General features: G+C 44.9%; 1 protein-coding gene across 2 annotated transcripts in view; it reads right to left on the reverse strand.

Annotated features, from left to right (window-relative positions):
• The window catches only part of NCALD (neurocalcin delta), a 58,118-nt gene extending 36,400 nt beyond the window's left edge, over positions 1–21,718 (reverse strand). The window contains exon 1 of one of the 2 annotated variants that reach the window (XM_058832111.1): positions 21,591–21,718. The gene's annotated coding sequence lies outside the window, so the exon portion shown is untranslated. Of the gene's footprint in view, positions 1–21,562 lie in introns of both variants that reach the window. The other variant, XM_058832110.1, reaches the window with a different exon arrangement.
• Positions 21,719–22,664: the final 946 nt, after the last annotated feature.

Here is a 22,664-nt window from a genome sequence, read left to right on the forward strand (position 1 = left end):
AACTCGCTGCAACCATGGAAATGACACTGGCATCTCTGAGAAATAGGTGAATGGGAAAAAGTGTAAGGAACTGAGAGTTTTGGATAGTGCATGGTGTACTGTCTCATATTGTCTCAATATGAGAGGGGACATATTTAATTACAGACTGTGCAGGCAAGAGCAGCTTTTATAGCAACACAAGAGATTGCAACGTAGCAAAATAATAGCAGAACCAAAAATAAAGGCAAAAACATGACAGCCAAGCTTCACATGGTCAGAGGAGAAGGGACTGTTGGGCAGCCTGCCCTCTCTCCAGTGGCTGAAACACATCCATTGTTGGCCAGCTCTTCCCCTGCCTGCCCAACAGCAGCTGCGTGTGGACATTCTGTAAGCATCACACAGCAGCAGGGATGCTGAGAAGCTGCTGGACACAATCTACTATGATGGGATTTTCTGTAGCCATTGACCCTGAACTAAGCTCCCTCTTTTGGCATCTGTTTCCATTTGGGGTTCCAGTCCCATTCTGGATCTCCCTCCACAGTGTCAGCTCTGCTTTTGAGGGGACGATAGCACTGCTCTTTGCTCCAGTTTGCAAAATTTTAAATCAGTATTCATCAGCATAATTGTTGATGAGATTATGGTCATCATAATACACTAATAGCTTCAAGTTAGTAGCAGTACTAGCTAGAGCAAATTTCACCACCAAGAGGAGCTGAGCAAAAACAGCTAAACAATGAGATCTTGTAACTCCTTAGGAAGCTGATACCTATCAGCTCTGAGCCAAGAAAACTTAGGAGGGTGTTTAACAGCATTGGTCTAGAACACCTATCTATAGAAGAGAATGGGAGAGCAGCCTGAATATGGAGATATGAATTCACATCTTTCACTTCTCTAGTGCAGTCACCTTCCCGACACTTCAGTCCATCAAGGAAGTCTTTGGTTAAGAGCTCAGGCACAGAGCAACAAGACACAGATACAAACAAGTTTAGACACTGAAAGTGAGAGTGGATGAGAAGTAGGGTTGCTCTATCCAAATGTGCTCAGGCCAAACACCCAAAAGTCCCCGCTCAGCAGCCATTTGTCCCTGGAAGTGGGCAGACATCAGAGGCTGCCTTTTTATGACATTTCCCAGTATAAACCAAGTTACCTATCAGTCTCAGTAGGATTCAGAACCTACCTCATACTTCATATTTCTTATAATCAAGTTGTTATTTTGGCCTGAGAAGAGTCTAGGGAGGGGTGTGCACAGGGAGATGACAAAGCTTTCATCACATACTGGAGTCACCAACACTACAGACAAAATGTTAAACTTAGGCAGCCCTGAGTACAGGAAGTTTAATGAACAAATCTTGTATTCTGTGACACAAGTGGTAACGTTGTCTAAGTAAAGAGGAACATACCATGAACAGCCCATGAGACATCTAGGGGACCACGTTCCCTGCAGTCCTGCTAGCTGAGCAATCTCCTGAGTAATTACTGTCCCTACCCACAAACCAGAAATGCCACAATGTGGTGGAGAAGAAGTTCCTGGTGAAGTCTCATGCTTTGATAAATCCCAGAAGATTGTACACACAGCAGGGATACTGACAGTCACAACACCTGGGCAGCAGGGCCTGTGCAGGACTCTGCTGGTGATGTGCAAATACATGGCTCTGGCTTAACGGTGTTTCTTTGGGTGGAAACCAGCATGTTCAAAGGACATTCTCAATCCTTTGGGGTTGTCAGTGACAGGACGAGAACTGGTACATTTTCTAGAGCATGGTTTTCACTTACCTCTGATTACTGCCAATACCAATCTAATACCCAGCCTTTAAGATGTCAAGAAACTGCTTTCTTCACCTCTACTTAGAAGTTGTAGACAAAGTGCATATTGGCATATATTAATTAACTTCTGCTATTTTTCTCTAGGAAAATGATAAACAATAAAAAGGACTTATTTTTTTACTGAGGACTTCTAAAATGTCAGCTGTACCTAGTGAATGGAATAAGAAGAATGTAATTAAACATCTGCTCTTTCACTCCTAGTAATGACTTTAAAATAGCCAGAAAACTCTGAAGGTTGTGGCCATGGTAACAGACACCAGCTTAGGAAAAAGGAAATATCTGCAGTTATAATTGAACATAGAGATTGCTCATCTCCTTCTCTGAGCTGGAAGTTTACAATCAAAGCTTTGATGTGTGTGCTGGTTCCTCTAATACAATTTCATCCTATGCCATGTGGCACATTTATTGTGAGAAACTACCAAGTATAAAAACATACCTATGTTGTTCCAATGCTACTTTCACTCTTGTTTGAAGGAAGAAAAAATGCTCTTTTTTTGGAAAGTGGCTGGAGCAACTGCTGGTAAATACTTTTGTGAAAAGCAACAATGCAGCATGATGGAAATGGGCCAGACTTCCCTAACATGCAGCTGTCTCCCTGCCTCAGATCAACGAAGTAATTGCTGCTTACATCAGAGTGATGTCCAGCAGCAACAAGCAGCATTTCTGGAAGATCCTGCAGAACTGAACCTAGAGACCTCCTTGGTTTGGCTGAGAGAGAATTGATTAGATTCCTCAAAAACACCTGACCTTGTCACACCCTAGTATCTGGCCTGCTGCCTCCAGTGCCTCCCCAAACTCCGTCCTGTCCGTGGCCACAGTCCATTCCATCTTGCATCCCACTAGGCGCTGCAGTTCCTCAGACAGTCAAATGAAGAACAAGGCCACTAATCAAACAAAGCCCAACAAAATAAAAATCACAGCAGAGACAAGGAAGACAAGCTGAGACAGAGGTGGAGTGGGGTAACATGGGTGTGCTGTGCACAGAGATGACAAGCAGCTCCTGGAGCTCTGCACGATGACTGGAACCACTTGCAGCAAGTGCCAGCAGTGATGGAAAGGGATTTTCAGAGTGTTTTACACACCTGTGTGACAACTGCCTTAAATGTGAGCTTGTAAGCAATGTGCATATTGGCTAAAGAATCCAGACAAAAAGCATTTTGCTACTTTAGTGCCCAATATCAACCTTGGTTCATTAAAAAAAAAAAAAAATCTTTGAAATGAGATGAAAAAATGTGATATGAAAATAAGCAGGCAAAGGAAGGCTCAGGGTTGCAGGTTGCTGAACCCTACTGAAACCACCAACTCATATTTTTGAAGGCTTCCTGTAAACTTTGTCTGAGATTCACATCTAGAAGTGGGGTGAACCTCAGCTGCTGGCTGGAAGCCAGCTGTGAAACTGGTGCAAGTAAATAGGTTGTAGCAGTCTTCTGTGCAGGCAATAATTATGGGCAGGGTATGAGTACCTGAAAATATTGTATTTTTTGGGTGTGATTTCCCTTTTGAACTGCACTCGAAGAACTCAAATAGCACAAACAGTACTAATTTATTTGGATTTTGTTAATATAGAAGCTATTAATACTTTTTCCTATCGGTTTCCAAGCAAACAAGATGCCACTGTGTCCTTATTGCAGATGCTTTTAGCACACTGTTTGGAGCATCAAACATTTTGGCCTTCATATAGGAAGACAACACACCAACCTAAGGATTTATTTTTGTCCTGATCAGTGGCTTAAAATTATATTAAACTAGCACATACCAAGCTGGATCCTGCAATGTAAATGCTGCCTTTTCAAATGTGAAGACAACAAATTTCTCAGAGAAGTCTGGTGGAGCTTGAGACCTCCTCTAGCATGGCCAAGAGAAATAAAGCTACTTTCACCAGCATTACCTGGGTTTCATGCCTGTGGTTTTTAACAATACCATCCCTGCAGCATGGACAGATGAAAATTTAATTCAGTGAAGCTCCAAGAAACTCTGGTCTCACTAGCAGTGCAAGGCAGCTCAATCATGAATGGAAATCAGTGACCTGTTAAGACTTGAGGGTTGGACAAGACAACCTTTAAGGGTCCTTCCCAGCCTTAACTGTTCTCTGATTCTGTGATGCCTTGAAGGGTACCTGACAGCCCCTCTGGAGAGCTGCTCCATGCACGTACAGCCACCTTGCTCCCTGGGGCTTGACCACACTGTAGCAGAGCCATTCCCATCCCTGAGCCTGCAGAGATGGACAAGTTCAGCAGTTGCACTGCTGAGGTGTAAGCTGCCATCCAGCCTAAAATGCTCAGCTCTTGGGGTTTCCTTACTGAGTGCCATATCTGTCCCTCAGCTGCTGCCACAGGAGGCCTGTGGCTATTGAGCAATCCCCAGACTGACCTCACCTGACCTCATGAGATGCCCAGTGCATTCATCCCTCCCTGACCCCAAAACATGAGCAAAGGCCTGAGATGTCTACCCAGCATCACTGTGCCACAAGTTGCTCTCATCTCATGTATCACCAGTACTCAGAAGCTACTCCTGTTTCCAGATCAAAGCTGCAGTGGACTGGCAGTGCTTGTGGCTATCTGAAACTCATTGGAAGAGTAGGGTGGTCAGGAACTGCTGCAGAAGAGGGGAGGAAGTAGAGAAGGGGAGGGAGATCTGGTGCCAGACAGCACTCCTCCTTTTTTTTACTTGGAGGGCTCCTCAGAGCCCGCTCCATATGACCTTTCACGTGAGCCGCAAGAGTGACAGCAGATGCTGGTAGCCAAAGGGAGGGGAGATTTAGTACTGCTCTGTTTCCTTCCCTGGAAAATTTGCTTTTGTAGGAGGAGGTCAGAGAGTCAGAGCAGCAACCTGAGAGAGGGAATTCTCGCCCGCTTTTCTGAAGGACTGGAAATTGAATGGAGTGGAGTGTGCCATAAAGCCTCACTTCACTGAAGCTTTTATCTTTTAAAATTAGGTTAGGAAATTTATTGCTACAGTAGCTTAATCCCACAGTGCATTATCTGTACACATGATGGACTGGAATATGAGCTAATTCTGTCAATAAAGTGACTGCCTGCATCTTGATTGTCAGATACAAGGAATTCAGTCTTCCTTTTGAGATGCTAAGCAGCTGCAGACTGGCACACTCCCCTGCCTATGCTTTTGGTTTGGATGCTTCCTACATTCAAATTTCTCAGCAAGAGATGATGCTGTGGAAAGGGAAGAAAGGGGGGAGAAATTTGGTTCCAGGCACCTGGCTGCACATGTGACTCTGCACTAGCCTGTAGGGTGGCATGGGGGCTGCAGCCCCCAAAGACTTCTCTGACTGATACCATGAGCTCTGTATGCACTGGGAACCCAGCTGCCTGGCTCTGCTTGTCTTCAGTCTGCGCCCTGTACTGGCAGGAGAGGCAGAGACCAGCAAAAGTGTTCCCCCTGAAGGGTCAGATCAGCAGGGAGCTTCCTTGGTGGAAGGGATCCGCTACTGGGCACTCACAGCCACGGCCCCCAGTTTTGCCTGAGCAGAGCAAGGGGGCTGGACTGCAGGTACACACTGAGTGCTGTGAATCTACAATCAACCTTCAACAAGATACATCCTCCAGCAACAGCTCAGGAGGGGACTGTTTTAATATCAAACTCTCCACATTACTTACCTACAGAAAACTTCAGGTTCGGAAATCTAAATTTCACTGTCTCTATACAAGCTATAGAAATCTAGTGTATACCATCTCTAAATGGAATCTAGAGAGTGAGTGAACAAATTCCAAATTTATGGGTTGGCAGAAACAGAGATATGGGAGGCTAGTTTCACAAAATTGCTTGAGCAGACCACAGTCTCAGTTTGCTCAACATGGAGTGTCAGATTGAGTTATATAATTCCTTCTTGATGTGAAGTTCCTTGATTTTTAGCAAAAATAGCTGGAAAATGAAACTTCTTAACAAAATAAAGCCTCTTCTACCTGACTGCTCAGCAGACAAATCCTCAAATTAATTATTCTTTGAGCAGCATCCAGGATAACTGGTCAACCAAACAAGTAAGAGGAGGTCTGGAATGTCATAGGAGTATCTGGTCCTTGGTTTTACAACATCTCAGATGTAGGCACTAGGCAAAGGCTTTTCAGCCAGCCTGCAATATGAAAAGGTGAAAGCTTATTCCTCAGATCAAAGAATGCTCTAATGTTCATATAAAAAAGTTAAATTATAAGCAGGAGGGAACAGATTTAACTAGATTGACTTGATATTTCTGAAGGCCCTTTCCTCTTCATTTTAATGGAATTTAGTTCTCTTTCAGTTCATTTGGTTCTCATTTATACAATATATTCAGAAGAAGTAGCTGATAACACTGAGAGATATACAAAACCTGAACTACTCATGGGAAGGAGGACAAGGACTGATTTTCCTGTCATCAAAAGGGCAGCTACATATTCAGTAATTTCTCCTCTATTGGTCTATTTGAGCCCAAAAGAGAAATAGCTGTGTTATTTGGTTTGTGAGATGTCACCACCAACTCCTCCAAAAGTCTCTAAGCCCTTTGGCACAAAGCAGAAGACAGGTATTTGTCAGACTTCACAGGGAGATGTTTGGGGAGAAATCTCACAGTCTTAACTGAAGAACAAACAGGAATGTTTTAGGACAACAAGATATTTATAGTCTCACACATTTTGGATGTAAAGGGTACAAATATTATTTTTGCTATTCCTCTGCAGGCCAAGATATGAGGGACATATGCCAGAACACAAAAGAATTTTCACCCCATTCCAAATTCCCATTAAAAAAAAGCATACTAAGTCTGAAAAATAAGTGTAGTCATTTGAATCATGAATTTGGCTTTGAAACCCACTGGGAGACTGAAGCAGAGCAAAACACATCTGCTAACACCCCAACTTGAGCACCACAATTGGCAAGTGCTACTGAAGAGAGATCTCAGACTGAAGTTGTAGAAATATTAGAGGTTAAAACTGAAGTTTCTTGGCAGAACTGACCTTTTATGGAAACTGTAGGAAGTCTGCCTGCACTGGCTTTCCAACCAGTACATACATTCATTTCTAATAGATTACATGGATGTATATAGAAAGGCTAATTCAAAACCACTTGGGTAAAATCAAAGCAAATCATTTCTCTGGGGATGTGCTGGACAGAGTTAGGCAGATTTTTCCACTTTCAGGATAATGAACTGAAATCAAAGGAGAAATCTCAGATGGAAGCTGGTTACAGTTGGGTTCTTCCAAGCTGAGTCTCAGGATGGATGCAGTTGTACATTTTTATTAATAACCAGGAGGTGTAATCTCAAAGCAATGCAGTTACTGATGATGCCAAGGTGACAGGCACCATCAGGTGGACACCAGACTACCCCACAAGAAGAATGGGACAATCTTAGCACTGGGATAGTACAAAGGAATGAAATTCCTTATTGCAAAATGCAGTATGTGAGGGACCAGTGGAAAGAACTGATATTCTTAACTAGAAATGATAGAGCAGAAGGAAGAGCTGGAGGACTTATATAGCCACAAAATAACAGGAAAATACCAATATGATGTGTCCTGCAGGAGACAAGTGATGCTTTTTAATGAAAAGAAAGATGAGACTGATCTGTTGAGTTCAGGGAGGGTGAAATACCAATGCTATTAATGAGCAGGTTTTGGAAGTATGAGGGCTCACCTGGGCTGCTGTAGTACATAGCCAGGAAAAGACACTGAGGAAAAGGGATTTTGGCCTGCAGTGGCTGCAGAACAGGACTATTAAGCCAAATAAGGGAATGGAAAGCCTGTGCTCTCAGAGGAGACCAGAGGCACTTGGATGTTTAGCCTCGCTAAAGAAAGGCCAAGAGGGGATATGGTTGTGGTCTATAAATACATCAGAGGGGGTAAACACTAGAGAAGGAGAAAAGCTGTTTAAACTGAAGGACAATGCTGGCAAAAGAACAAATGGGTATAAACTAGCCATAATAAATTTTGGCTGGGAATGAGAAGCAAATCTCAAACCACTAAAGCAGCAAAGTCTGTGGAACAGCCTTCTTCAAAGATCACAACACAAAGAGCCAAAATCGTGGGAAAACACTATTTGAAAAATCCACAAATAGGGTCTATATGACATGGATACCTGCAGTGGACTGGGGGAGTCAGGAGATCCCCTACTGTCCTGACTTCTGGAAGGGAAACAGCATCCAAAAGAACAAGCATGCTTCTTACAGAGGGCAGTTTTTCTGGCACAGAGGACCACCATGAGGAGAGCCAAAGGCAGTGATGTTAAGTAAACAAGTTTGTGATATCTCTATCTTCCTCTGCACTATGTAATCACCCCCCACCACACAACAGTGATGGGCAATGGCAGGAATGTGGGGGAGGTTTATGCAAGCAGAGGAACAAGTGCCAGGATGCAACAGACAGGTCAGGAAAGCTGGCCAGCTCTGTCACTTCAAGCATCAGACAGCACTGAGAACAGCAATACATTATCACAAAAAATTTAACTGAAATTAAGATTTACAAGTAACCTCAATAAAATTCACAGCTGGTTGGGCTTAACCTTGGAGTCAAGAAGATTAGCAGGCTGTTGTCCAAATCATGAAATACTAAGTTTTGCATTTTCTTCGAAAGTGAATTACAGACATGTCTGGTCTCTATTCAGTATTGAGTAATTCAAGCTTTCTACAAAATTTCACCTCTTTATTGTCATCCTTTTGTCTCCTCTAAGGAACACAATAATTTATTAATACCATTCTTCTCATCTGAAGATTTCTGATGACTTCACAGAAATTACTGGGTGACAGCTGCACTACAGTGTTGACCGAACAGAGGCACAGGAAGAGGGAGGAAAGAATTTTTTTGTCTGTATGGAGTTTTTGTCAGCTGGTCCTGTGCTCCTGGACTAGCTGGGGTCAGTTTTCAAGATTCCTGGGTTGGCAGAGACTCAGAGGAGGATGGCACAGAACAGACTCTCATCAGGCACTTCTTGAGCCTGCCCAGGCTCAGAGGCTGTAGGCACCTAAACCTCCTGAGAGCCACCCTTCTGCCTCAAGGCATGCCCAGCACTGTCTTGACTGTGTCAGTGGGAAGGCACCATGTTGCCTCATGCTCCCTCCCAAGCCACACCATGACAGGTATGGAGGAATCCCTCTGCTTATCAGACCTTCACTCAGTTGTCAATTGTCCACCTAACAGGGAAGAACATAAGCAGCAGGGAGCTCTTGCTCTAGGACACCACCTTGGACTGAGCTCTTCCTTTTTCTCCTCTGAAAACTGCTTGCTCAGGATTTGAAATAGTAATAAAGTACAAAATAGTGAATAGCACCCAGGCACTTCACTCTGCACAACAAAAAGTAGCCATGCATGGATCTGCATGCACAGAGGGCCACCAGAGTTCCCTGCCATCTGCTGAGCTTCCAGAGGGCAGCACCGAGTGCAGTGAAACCAGCTGGAGATGAGGTGGGGAGATCAACAGCTAATCATCTGAACCCTCTGCCTACATTATGGCTGTCTCATGAGTTTCCTCAGAGCAAGAAAAAACAGCTGAGAAAAGATACCACAAAACCTAACAAATCCACCTGATGTCATTATCTCTTGGGGGCTGTGTAATACAGTTAACTGCTGTTCCCAGGAGAGTTACCAAACCTAATTACTTGTTATGACTGCATTAGATGGAGAAGGTGCATGTTGCTGATAGTTGCCTAGTGGGAACATAGAGTAGATCTTTCTTTTGTCCACTTATAATTAAAGCAATCTTCTTTGTATATTAGATTCAGTAGTTTATAATGAAATGCAATAAAGATTCCTTGAGTAAATCTCTTTTTTCTTAATATGTTTATACAGTTCAATGGAGTCTCTTATTGATTGGAGGAGGAGCAGTTTCAGAAATAGTGTGCTTAAACAGACATGACAAACCATGCAATAATAATTTCAAGGCTAATGCCTGAATAACAAGCACATCCCACAACAGTGCCACTTCCATTTGTGCCAGACACCTGAGAAGCAGCAATCATAAACCTCTGCAACGGCTGGGTGAAAAACCTGTCATTCTATCATCTGTGTTGACAAATTTAGCACTCTCTGAAATCTTTATCAAAATTACCCACCAGCAGAATTAGGTAACCAACTTTAAATAGAGAGGAATAGGGACTTATGTCCAGTTGAGCAGCGGCAATTTGGACAGCACTGATTTTTCAGTGGAAAGACTGAAGAAAAACACAAAATATGGTACAGATCAAGAAATGCAAACACTGATGAAACACACAAATGGTTGAAGAGACTTTTATTATCACATGAAATAACAATGCCTTAAAATAGGGTCCCATTTGGGTTAAAAAATGAACAAAGTCAAGGAACTGTAGATTAGAGCCAGGTGCTTAGCGGAACTAGAAATTTAAGAACGTTTTTGCTTTTATCTGATGATTCTTGGAAGAAACGCTTATGTTCATATTTCTGAAAGAAATATTTCCTGTTGTTGAGCTTTCCTTTGAAAGACATATTTCTGTTTCACTACTGAGAGCAGTTGCAGAGCTATAAATGCACAGCAGGCCACGCAAGACGGATCTTTAATTATACCTATCCTTCCATGAGTTCACTGTGAGCCAATTGCTCGAGGCTAATAGGGATTAAAACATATTCAATGACTCTGAAAAACTGTCTTAATGCTAGTCTTCCCAAATCCCCTGTATTATTTGGAGCAATACAAGCACAGCAACTCCTGTTTGCAAAGGGAAATCTTTACGCTTTCACACAGTCACACCCAAGCCCTGCTTTACTAAACACCACTGTTCAAAAGTTTTCAGCCAGGATCCTCATGCTCTGCAGGACTATGATGTAAATCTGCAAGTAATATCAGAGTTCCATATGATGGCTTCCATGTAGCACTGACACTAAGTGATCTGTGACCAAACCCGACTGGGAAATTCAGGGAAAGTGGAAGACACTCCATGTCTAACAGAGGAAGTAATTAAAATAATCAAACCTACCTGAAAAGCTGCAGGCAAAGAGGCAAGTGCTTCCCTGGCTCCCTCAAACCCTACTGACATTATGCTCTAAGGTCAAAAAACATAAAGGTTGAATTCAACAAAATCAGAAGTACTGGGAGAAAACTGCATTCAGAAATCTCCTTTGCTTTTGACCTCTTTCCATCCTGAAGTTTTATGAGGAGAGCACTTGGACATCACTTCTCTCTTTGCAGAGTAAAATGTGAAATTCCTGACAGTGCTGTACGTGGGGTTGGGCAGTCCCCAGGGAGCTGGAGGGTGCATTGTGCAGTGCACAGTGCTCACTTCAGGCAAAGGAGGGTTTGGAAAACAGATTTTAGGCATGAGACAGCATTAGAAGAGCGGAACATATTGGTCTCTTGCTGAGAAGACTAAAACAGATAATTACAATTTACTTATTCTGGAGAAATGGTAGAACTGAAGGGGTGCAGTAGTGGATACTGACCTCTGCATTTTTCACATCTTAAAAATAATTGGATTGTAAACTAGAAAAGGATTAAAACTGAGCCTCACAGGGGAAAGAGCATGTACCGAGAAAAAACATTAAATCAGCATCAAACCCACACTCTCTAAAGGGTCAGGTCAGCAGTGTACATGACAATGTTCTTCTGTACAGACAGGAGTAGAGCCTCGTGCTCTATAGACTGAAGGCTTTTCTTTATCATTTCTTCCAGCCATGTTCATTTCCTTCACTTTGGTCCTATTGGAACCCCACTGCTTTGTTTGACAGACTGGAGTTGCCAGCCTTTTTGTCATGATTTCCTGACTGTGGCGAGAGCCTGAAGCTCATGAGCTCTATCTAGACCTAGGCTTCAGAAAAAAACAATAAACCACTCTTCTATTTTTAAGGCTCTTTTTTTCCCTCCAAGGATTCTCACCCAGTTATGCACGATGACATTTACCACCTCACCTGTGACTATGAAGCAAATGCATCTGGGTGCGTTCTGCAGCATGGGGGCCAACTGGCACAGAAGTTCCCTTGTCTGTGCTATTGAATTCTGCACCCTTCTGAAAAGTGATTGTGTGCCATTTGCCCCCCAGAACGGGCCCAGTGGCACAGGCTGGAAAGGAAGCTAGACTGGGATGGGGATTGCTCAGCAGAGGGAGCAGTTTTGACTACTGAGCTCTGGTGCTGGGGTTGCCCCCTATTTCATTTATTACGGACACAGCCAGTGGCCATAGTACAGACACAGCCATTATCTCAGGAAACTGGATAGCTTGTCCCCTACTTGAATGTTAGTGTCAAAGAAGAAATATCAAGGCTTAGGGGAACCAAATGCTTACCTAGTGTGCAATGTAAGAGGGGATTATGAACTAGACCCAAAGTTCAAATCATTTGGGACATGCTTTACAAGGGGCCTTGGGGCTCAGTGATGAATTTGCTGGGGCTCTGAAGGAGTTTCAGGGCATGTGCACACCAAGGAGCTAGACTGGAGGCCAGGGAAGGCCAAATGTCTCCCCAGAGTTCAGCTCTACCTCCAAATACCAGCCTTGGTTGGCTTGACTCTTGCACCCCAAATGCCAGTCTTTGTGGGCTCAAGCCTCCAGCTACACTGAGCACACCTGTTGCTGGGGTTATTGCAGACTCCAGACCACAGCGAGCTGTGGTATGGTCAGTTCAGCTTCTCAGCACCCCATCCTTGGACAGCTGCATCTGTCCAAGAGGCATGTGTCTCATCCGGGTCTGGCCACCTCCAGGTGTGATGGCTTTCACTAGGAATCAGGGGATTTCCACGTGTTGCTTGTTCTGGTCAGTTGTGTGTGCATGCAGCAGTGAAGCAGCTCCTCCTGATCCACACACCAGGGCCACAGGAGAGCTGGCTGATCTCCAGTGAGAATGGGATGCTCCTCTCTCTGCTGCTGCTCAGCACTTGGGCAGCCAGCCAGCCTCAGTGAAGGTGAACTGCTGAGATGTGGTGACAGCAAGCCACTGCCACGAGCATTTAATTTTTAATTCCTCTCAGGGCTTCTTTTCTACCATCCCTCCCTGTAGGCCTAGGGGAAGGCTGCTGGCACCTGTTTCTGGAGCTCACATTGTTTGTGTTAGGCTGCACGCCTGACCGTGAGGGATAAGAGAGCGGGTCCCTGGCCAGCCCTGCCCCTCCAGAGCAGCTGCTTTCCCAATCCAGCATGCAAGGATGGGACACACAAGGTCCTCTGAGGGCTGGAACTGCATCCCAGCTCAGTGGAATCTGCCTGCATCACCAGTTCTGGAGCCAGGCTCTTTTGGGCTTATTTTTCCAAAAGCATCCCTTCTTTCTTCTTCAAAGGAACATCCACCAGCAAGAGATGCTTCTTTTCAAGTTGAGCTATAAAAACAGTGGACAGCATGAGCACACTGCCCAATGCTTGCCCCTGGGAAGCACGGCCTGTCAGGAAGGAATTACTGGGCTTGCCAGTGAGGAAGCAAAATTGCCTGAAATATCCCTCAGTGCAGACACAGGAGCATGCAGCTGCCCCATTCGGCCTGCAGATCCCCTCTTCTCCCCACTCAAGTCATTCCTCTGCTTAAAAATGTTATTTTGGGAAAGAAATTAATAATGGGAATAGCACTGCAAAAGCATGGGGAATTCAGCAAACAAAAGAAAAGCTGCTATTTTTGAGAATGTCTCAAACTGGTAAGTGTGGCTTGTTTTAACCCCTTCTCTCCCAGCTGCCTCCCCAACACCCTAATTTGGAGTGCCATCCACAAGCATGGTGGAAGCAGCATGCAGGAAAGGTATGTCTTACTACAGGCTCTTGGAGCAACACCACAGCCTACTAATAACTGGCACATGGTGAACTAATAGTGAAATACTCTTTGATTTCTAATCAGATTCCTTGAATTGAGCTAGGGGTTCCTGCAAGGGTCCCAGTGTCTAATAAAAAGGGTAAAAGTCAGGCAAGCAGTTACCCCTGCTAGTGCTTCTGTTGCTTTTTGTCATATCTGCAAGAATTGTATTTTTCTAATTGAAGCATCTCAAACATTATGTGTCCATGGTGAGTGGAGGGGTCTGACTCAGCACAGCAGCAGAGAACCCTGCCCCAGGTTCTCAGCAAAAACGCCATCGCTGCAAGAAAAGAACCTGAATCTGCCAAGGCTGCAGATCCAGTCAAGCAGTATAAATTCATCTTTAACAAATTCACCAAGACCTCCACGGAGCTGACGTGGAGCATGTTATAAAGATGTTTCGTCAGCTCTCACTTTTTCTTGCCAGTGGTGTGGCCAAAGCAGCCAGGTCTCTTTGAAGCCCTGGTCAGGGCTGGCACGGCTCTCTTGCCTGCAGCATCCTGTGCCAAGGGAAGGCACAGGTGACATCTGGACCATTACTGCAGATGGCTCTGCAGTTTCTCCTGACAAAAGCAGCCCTTCTGGGCTAAAACCAAGCAGAAAAGAGGCAAAATAGGAAACAAATGCGGGGGAACCACTGCCCTGATGATACTGGAGGAAGAACGACCGAAGTTTGAGCTTCTTGTTTTCAGTTCCTAAAGCAATCCTATTCTACCCAAGTGCCACTGTGCATGTTGGCCAGGACTCCCATGCACGCCATGGAGCTAGCAGCAGGGACAAGGGATGCTCTCTCACAGGCAATCTCATTTCTGAATTATCAGAAAAGAATTCCCTTTGTTTCATAAAGATGACTCTACACAGTGCTCCCTGGATTTTCTTTTCCAAAAGCAGTATGAGAAAATAAATTGCTATTTTTTTGTCCAGAAAGAGTTCCTCTTTGCATTGCCTCTGACCTTCCCAAATCCCAGCACTTCTGCCTTTTGCTGAGTTCTGCTTTTCAGCTTTACCTTAGTGGTGACAAGGGGGACTTCCTTGGCAGGAGTCACTCAGCTCCTTCATCAGTCCCCGTCAGGAGAGGCAAAGCAAAACACAAATGGTCTTTCTGCAGAAGTTCCCACTACCCAGCAACTCTTCACTAACTCAGAGACCAGAGAGTCTACACAGACATCAGAGCTGCAAGTGGTTTAACATCATGTGCCATCAAACATTACATGCCTTGCAATTCACATTGGGGATTTTGATTAAGGAAACCCTTGAACATGGCAAGGAAGAACTGTGAATTCTGATAATGTTCTCAATTTTTAGCAGTAATTGAAAATGAAGGGTGAAGTGAAATAATTGAACATGAAAGCTGTGTGCTGTGTCAAATCAGCAATAATACTCAAGTGAGAGGAGATCATGACTAGACTGAAAGATTTATCCTTGGCCAGCCATAATTTTGCACTCTTCTCATCCACATCAGCCTGTGAAATAAAAACACAACTACACACTACACTTCTGGTGGGACTGTTTCAGTAGGGTCAGAACAACTTCACATGAAAACCCTATACAAGATAAACAGCAATGAATAGGACTCTTGACAGACAGGTCCAGAGGACAACAGACAGTGCTTCTGCTGAGATATAATTGCTCTAATTGGACCTGGGCTTGTGAAGATGGTAAAGCTAAAGAGGACTGCAATCATGCTGCCATTCTGCACAAAAGAATACTGTTGTGATAGGAAGCACATAGCAGTTGTGGAAATAATCAGCAGCTTTGTGCTAGCGTCACCCTGGCATCTTGGATTTGCGAGCACAACATCAGCAGAATATTTTCTTTAGAGTTAAAGGTTCTCAGGGCTGAATTGCTTCATGAAGTCTTTTTGAGTGTTATTCAGCTGAAGTTAGACACTTCATATGTGCTGGATCCATCATGTTTTTGCAGTCTTGGAGCAGATGCAGAAAGATTGTGTGAGGCATAATCAGGAAATCTTGCTGCTCTAGGAATGAGGGAATTTGGTAAGGGAAGAAGCCAACTTTGACCTCCTTCAGCTTTAACTTGTCTTCTTTTGGGTAATAGCCTGTAAACCACCTGATCTGCTTGTCTAATAAAACCTCTCTACAAGTAATGTTAGGTGTCTCCAAAAGCTGATTTATTCTATTTATAACAGTAGAACAAGCATGAAACTATTATTGTCAAGTAGCAGGCACTGCACAAGGGTTGACTGCGCAGTGTTCCTCCAGCCTTACTTTGAACCCAGTGCCCAGAAGAGAGAGCAGCCCTGTTAGCCACAGCTACACCACACAGCAGCAAAACAGCATCAGTGCATCATTGCTAACACAGGCAGAGAATTTCACTCTCCTGACTCCTTCAGACAGCTCTGTTTCACAAAAGCCTTGTCTGGCCTGTTCTGCAGATGTCCAGGGACGTGAGGCAGCACTGCCAGAGGTCCCTGCATGGTCAGATGCAGCAGTGCAAGAACAGTGACAGCAGTCTGCCCTGGACACATCCTGCCAGCACGAGCTCACTCAGCTCAGCCAAGGGCTCTCCTTCTCCCCTTGTCCCACCCCTCCCGGTGCACCATGCCCCCGTGGCTGGACAGCCTGGCTCCCAAAGCCCCATTCTCATGACAATGAAATTCAGCACACAACTAAGAAGCTTTGTGACACATGGGGCAGGTAAACATCTCAAAGCCTTTCAGCTCCCATGTGCAGACACAGCTGAAATGCTGCCTCCTGCTCCTTTGCAGTTCCTAAGTACATGTGCAAAAATGCAATTGTGATGTTCAGGAACCGCTCATGTCCCACCTGCAAATGAGCACTTGCACCTCAAGCGAGGCCACTAGTCCCTAAAGAGCCAACCTGGCTTACTGCACCCTCCCTAATAGAAATGGTCATCTGCAGTGACAGTGAAGCTCCTGCCCTGTGCTCCAGTTGCAGATACCAGACACGGGTGGCAGGATGTGCATCACCCAAAATGTGAGCAATGGGACAGACATCTTCCCCAGTACCCAGGCAAAATGACAGGGCTGGGTGCAGCTGGGTGTAGGAAGGTGGCCCTGGGCAGCCACGGGAAAATGGTCTTGATCCTCAGAGCACTCTGGGAGTGACAGCATTCCTGGGTCACCAGGAACTGTGTCATAAGCCAGCCCATTTATCCATGCCATCCTTGGGGTCACAGGTCCACACTTCCCCTTTTCCTGTCCTGACATTTCCTCTGGAGTAGCACTGTGACGGTCACTCAGCAGGACTGTGACAGATGTACGGGGACATCAAAGCATCAAGCATTCCCCACACTCAGCTTCTGCCTCCTCCCACTGCCATCCTTGCTTTGTGCATCACAGACTTGATAAGGACATAAGGACCTGACCAATGCCCCAATAAGGTGGTGGGAAAAAATTTTCATGGATGATGCTCTCCTCAAAAGTGCACGACTCAAACAAAAGTGCATGGGATTTACCAACACAAGCCCAGCTAAAAAACATGAGACATGTTTGTTTCCAGCTAGTATGTCTATGATAAGGCATAGATTGTCACAAGAATATAAAACATAAGGATTGACATTGGTGGGTTTTACACAGCTAAAACTTTGCACAACACTGTGAACATGTACTGCAAAAAAACCCTGAACTACAAAAGAAGATAAACAGAGCTAAACCACAACCCCATCTCAGCTATCTTCTGTGAAAGAAGGCGTGGCTGGGAATTTCAGGTGCTGGGCAAATTGAAACCAGCATTTCAGACCGAACGACAAGCTTCTTGGCTTTTCTGCATGTAAATCAGATCCTTACATTATCTCAGTGTCATTTCGTGGCTGAAAGCAATTCAGCAGCTATCAGCACAGCCAGACTGAAATTCAGCAGAACAGGATCTGAGCCCTTCAGCTCATAATGATTAGATGATTCTGTGGAAATGACTCTTACGAAAAAATGAAGTTCAGCAGAAAGCTGACAGTGTGTGAAGACCACAGAAGGGAGAGGAACTTTACAACTCAGCCTTCACATTTTCCACCTAGAGGATTTCAACATTTGCTAAAGTTGTAGTAAGGGCAGCTTCTTCACAGTGCTCCCTCTGGGAAATATCACATTCAGCAATTCCTGAATTACAGTTTCTAATTATATTTTCATAATGTAATGCTGTCTGAAATGCAAATTTGATGACAGAATAATTCAATCCATATAAAATAATTACAAAATTACTGTTTCTCAACCCTCAACTCATACTCCCCACTATTTAATAAGACAAATTTAACAGCAGCAAAAGTACAGCCAAAACATAGTCTATTTTTTAAACTGTTATCTGACTACAACTGTCTGCATAGATTTTGGCTCACCACAGAAGATTATTTCTAAAATATGACTACCAAAAACATTCCAGAGTTAGTATTTTTTTTGCTTTAGCTTGGAACCAACAGTCAGGTCAACTTTTATTTTGCATTCAGAGTACCCTACCCATGGCATATGTGTTTAATTGGAAAAGCAACTGTTGGTTAAAATGCCAAATCTCTACTGCAGCTCAGCTATCATTTAAACCAGTTGTTCCTGATGTTGATGCAGACATTAAATTAGCACAATGCAATGATTTTTAGCAGAGTGGGAATCAACTTCTGCAATAAGTAATTTAAGATCCTGAAACTCCATACTGAAACATCAGTTCCCACTGACAACTGCCACCCTCTACAGAGGATTTTATTCCCCCCATGAATATTGCCTAAGCATTAGCTAGGACCTTTAAAAAGCAGAAATTGCATTATGTTTGAAAAAATTCCAGGAGTAGTGTTCCGCATTTCAAGGGGTTTTTAGGTTTTATTATAATTCTGGCCTAAATTTAGATTGTCATTGCCCATCAATTCAACCAGATCAAGGTAGAGCACACTGAGTGTGTTATTATTATGAGGCTAGAGGCATCAACAGCTCACATCTGTTTTTCATTTCCCTGCTGTATCCAGTTGTGTGAGAAGTGACTTGAGGAGATCTCAGACGTGACTTTTGCCAAGGTCTTTCCTAAGGTGAAGTGCTCCAATTCCTTGGGAATTGCTGGTCTGCTCGCCCTTCGCCATGGACAAGAGACTGCAGGAAGAGATCATCCTTTCCTCGTGTGTGTGCAAAATGGGTGACATTTTCAAATGGCATGAAGGCTGATAGGAAGTAGGAGGGTCAGTCTAGATCCCCCTAAAAGAAGGTGGAGTGCTGCCAAGCCCATGCACGTCTCACATTTTTTCTTTTCGTGTCAGAGGATTTCAAGCCCAAGTGAACTGGCAGTGTCACAGCTGCAGCGTTGGGCAGAAGGTGAAGGATGGACTGCAGCCACCTTCCCCTCTCAGTGATAGGAAGGAACCTACAGGCAGTTTGTTCTTTCCTCACGGTGGGTAGAAACATGGCAGCACAGAGATGGTTTAGCATTTCATGGGATGCTTAGCATTGCATTGCCCGGCAGCTTCACACACTGCCTAGGTAAACCTGAGTGCTTGTGCAAAGGGCTTGGTACAGAGCTGACCAGTGAAAACCATGAAATCATCAAGCAGAGGCACATAGCCCCAGGATGACTCTCATACGCCATTCCCTGCCCTCCTGAGCAGGGATCTGTGTCACCTCCATTTCCAGATTCTGGCACTGCATGTGATCTGCCTGCCTGCAACTCATTCCCATCTCTGGGGCAAAATGGGTGGAGCCTGGTGATGGGATGCCCAAAGCCCCCAAAGACTCATCAAGAGGGAACAGAGCTGTCACTCTGACAGGCAGGACGCATCCCTGTGCAACCTCAGTGGCACTTACCAACTTCCCCTTCAACACTGCCTCTCAGACCTCTTGCCACAGCATGAACAGGACCCTTCTGCTAAAATGTAAAGCAGTTTATCATCCCTCACTTTAAGGTCAAGTTAGAGCCTTTTCAAGACTACCTCAGTATCACTAAAGAAAGATATGTCTAATCCATCTGGAGATGAGGAAGGTATTTTTAAGGTATTTCTAATAAGCAGCTCCTGAGCAAAAGTTGCATCAATTATTTTTCTCTTTACAGGTGGCTTCAATGCATCAAATGCTATAGGACACTGTATTCAAGCCTAAATGAATGAGCATAAGCCTCAGCCCACACTAAGCATCATCACTCAAGCCAAATCTGGGAGGTGACGGCAGCTACACATGGAGTCAAATCCTGCAGACATGAGGGTGAATAACTTCTCTTGAATGGCAGGTGCCACTCAGCTCAAATCTGTCCCCATACTCCTTGGTCCCTCTGCAGATATACCCCAGCAGTATCAGCTGGTGAACAGGCAGACCTCAGAGGGTGGTGGGCTGTATAAACCACCTCCTGTCCTCCTCCTAGCCCACCCGGGGGAAGTCACACACAGACAGAGGGGGATGGACTGCCATGGGCTGAAACACAGCTCCCCACAGCAGCTGGGGAGCAGCTGTGCCCAGCTCAGCCCAGGCAGGGATGCCAGGAGCCCACTCACTCCCTGTGGCAAGGCTGCACACGGGGTGCCAACACCTCCAATGCTGCAAGGCTCCTGAAAACCTGGGCAAAACTCACCTGTGAGGAGCCAGGCGAGATTCCTCAGGCACTGGTGCAGTGGCATCAGGTGGAGAATTTTATAAAGACAATTTTAAATATTTCAGCCCCCCAGCAATGTTTTAGGGCATAAGATTTGAACTGGAAAGAACTGGTGAGATAACACCAAGTGAAACGGTTTAGATGTTTCTGATACATTTATCCTTGTTCCCTGCTAAGAAAACCAAACGCAGTGAAATCCAGAGCACTAAGCAGTAACTTCCTTAGAGAAGTGCCTTCAGTTTTAATGCCTGTCTTGGCTCTCTTTCTGAAACAATTACTTATGCTGCATTAGATAATATTAGGATAATTTTTATAGATTTTTTAAAAATCTTTTACTGCTCTATGTTTTAAATTGTTTTGTAGCTCCACATCGTTTGAGACCAGCAGCTGCTTTAGAGAATCATTACCATTATTGATAAACCCTTTGAACTTTGAGGGGAAGGGAACAGGAGTATATAATTAGAGAAGATAAGAAAGACCTAACACACTTTTCCAGGAAACAACGCACATGATGCTTCAGCTGTAATCTGTTCTTAAAGCAAATCTATATGTTCCCACACAAACAAATGCAGCCTGTGGCACTAAACTTCAGGAACTCTGGGATATCCTTCCCCACAACAGCCACCTCGGAGTAAGTGCAATGCAGAAACAGACTCAAACTCCCTCTTGTTTTTACAAAAAGACACAAATAGCATTTCATTTTTCAATCACTGTGGTGATTGAAAATTCATGCTGCTCATGCTGCAGTTCTTTTTTTAGCTATTCTAGCTCCTCTCAATGCACAAAAAAAAAAAAAAAAAAAAAAAAAAAAAAAAAAAAAAAAGACAGCCAAAAAACAAGCCCTGTGTGTGTGCTTGTGAGAAAATGGGTGAAAGCCTGTGTTACGGCAATGCTGCTCTCTTGGCATATTTGAGATAATTTTTCAGGAAGGTTTCGATTCTTTCCTCTGTAAACACTGTAGAGCCGAGAGTGCCGCGTGCCCCAGGAGAGGGGCAGAAAGCCCGGGGAGCGCGCCGGGTGCGGGGACTCCGCCTGAACAAAGATGATTTAAATGCTCCAACTTTGAGAGTTGGATTTTAAGCTGTTCCCGGCTGCAGTGACCGCTGGCTTCCCCCTCACTGGACACACTGGGTACAAACCCGACTGAACCGGGCAGCATTAAAAAACTACAAACTCCAGCAGCGGTATAAAAAACACAACGCCTAAACATCATTCCTTTTAACTCCCCAACGCATTAGCCTAGGCTTACTCACATTCATTTATATTCCTAAAGTGTCAAATGAGAACGATATCATTTTATTCTCCTTTCATGGATCATTAATCTATATTTAACTCCGTTTTGCCGTCTACACACAGAATTAGTAACTGGAAGCTGCTTTGCATTTATCTGATAGTGCTGGGCTTGTTCATCAAGGCAAACTTCCAGCCAAAACAAACAAATGAAAAAAAGAAAAGAAAACAGTCACTGATACAAGCTGCTTTCTAGTCTATTTTTTTTTTAAAAAAAAAAAAAAAAAGGAAAAAAATCCAAACCTGATGAGAACATAAAGCAAACGGTTACCTCGCACTGCAGAAAGGCAAGTTTTTAATAGTCCATGCTCCGGCAGCCCCGAGGTTGAGCGGCGGCGGGGATGTCTCAGCATCCAGCGGGCTCCCCGGCTTTGGTGCGCGGCCGGGGCCGCAGGCTCGGCCCCCCGTGACGTCAAGGCGGCCGTCACATGGCCCGGGAGCGCTGGTTGTCCTGGCAACGCCAGCCCTGCTCCCAAATTATTTCAATAGGTCATCTGTCACACTGCGCGCACGCCGGAGCGCCCGGACAGCCCAAACAGCGCGGGCTCGTCCCATCGCCGACTCGCTCTTAGCCCTGTCCCTGTAGGGAAACGCGTCGCTCTCCCTCCTGCGTCCCCAGGCTCCGGCAGGAAAAAAGACATTCTACACCTGGTTTGCCCAAGCAAAGGGCAAAGAGCTGCCCTCCGAGGATGCTGGGGCATCTAGCTAAAATTAGGGTCTTTCTAAATTGACACACAGCTGAAGTTTTATTCATAGCCGCAGAGACAGATGCTTGGGCACCCGCGTTTGCCCAGATTCGGGGCGAGGCAGCAGCCGTGCAGGGCTGCGGGCTGGTCCCCAGATCAGCCTCGTGTCCTTTAGCCTCGGTACCTGGTCCCTCTGCTAGCCTGCACCTGATGCTTCTCCAGCTGCTCCCAGCAAAACACCACGGGAAGGGGGACAAAGCAGCACAGGTCTCCTTCTGATTCACCTGTGCAGCCTTGTCCTGCAGGAAGAGACACAACACCAGTGTCTCCAATTTCCTTGTAACTCTAGCTAAAATTTACTCCTTCCTCCAAATTTCCTTTTCTTCTCCCTCTCCACTTCACCTTACCAGAGCCCTGCATGCACATGCATGCACCAGGAGTAGGACACAGAAGATGCCAGAGAAGGGAAAGACTTTCACCTGAGAGAAGCAGGGAGGAAAGACAAAGAGCAACAAGAAAATACTTCTGAGCTCATCAGGTCTGGAGGAGTGGACAGTGAGGTGGAAAGAAAACTGAACAGCGGATCTCAGAGGGTTGTGGTAAGCCAATTACAAGACGCAAAGGCAGAAATTGGTGCATAGAAAGTTCCACCTGAACAG

This window comes from Poecile atricapillus, chromosome 2 (genome assembly GCF_030490865.1).
Source record: "Poecile atricapillus isolate bPoeAtr1 chromosome 2, bPoeAtr1.hap1, whole genome shotgun sequence".
Taxonomy (NCBI): Eukaryota; Metazoa; Chordata; class Aves; order Passeriformes; family Paridae; genus Poecile; species Poecile atricapillus.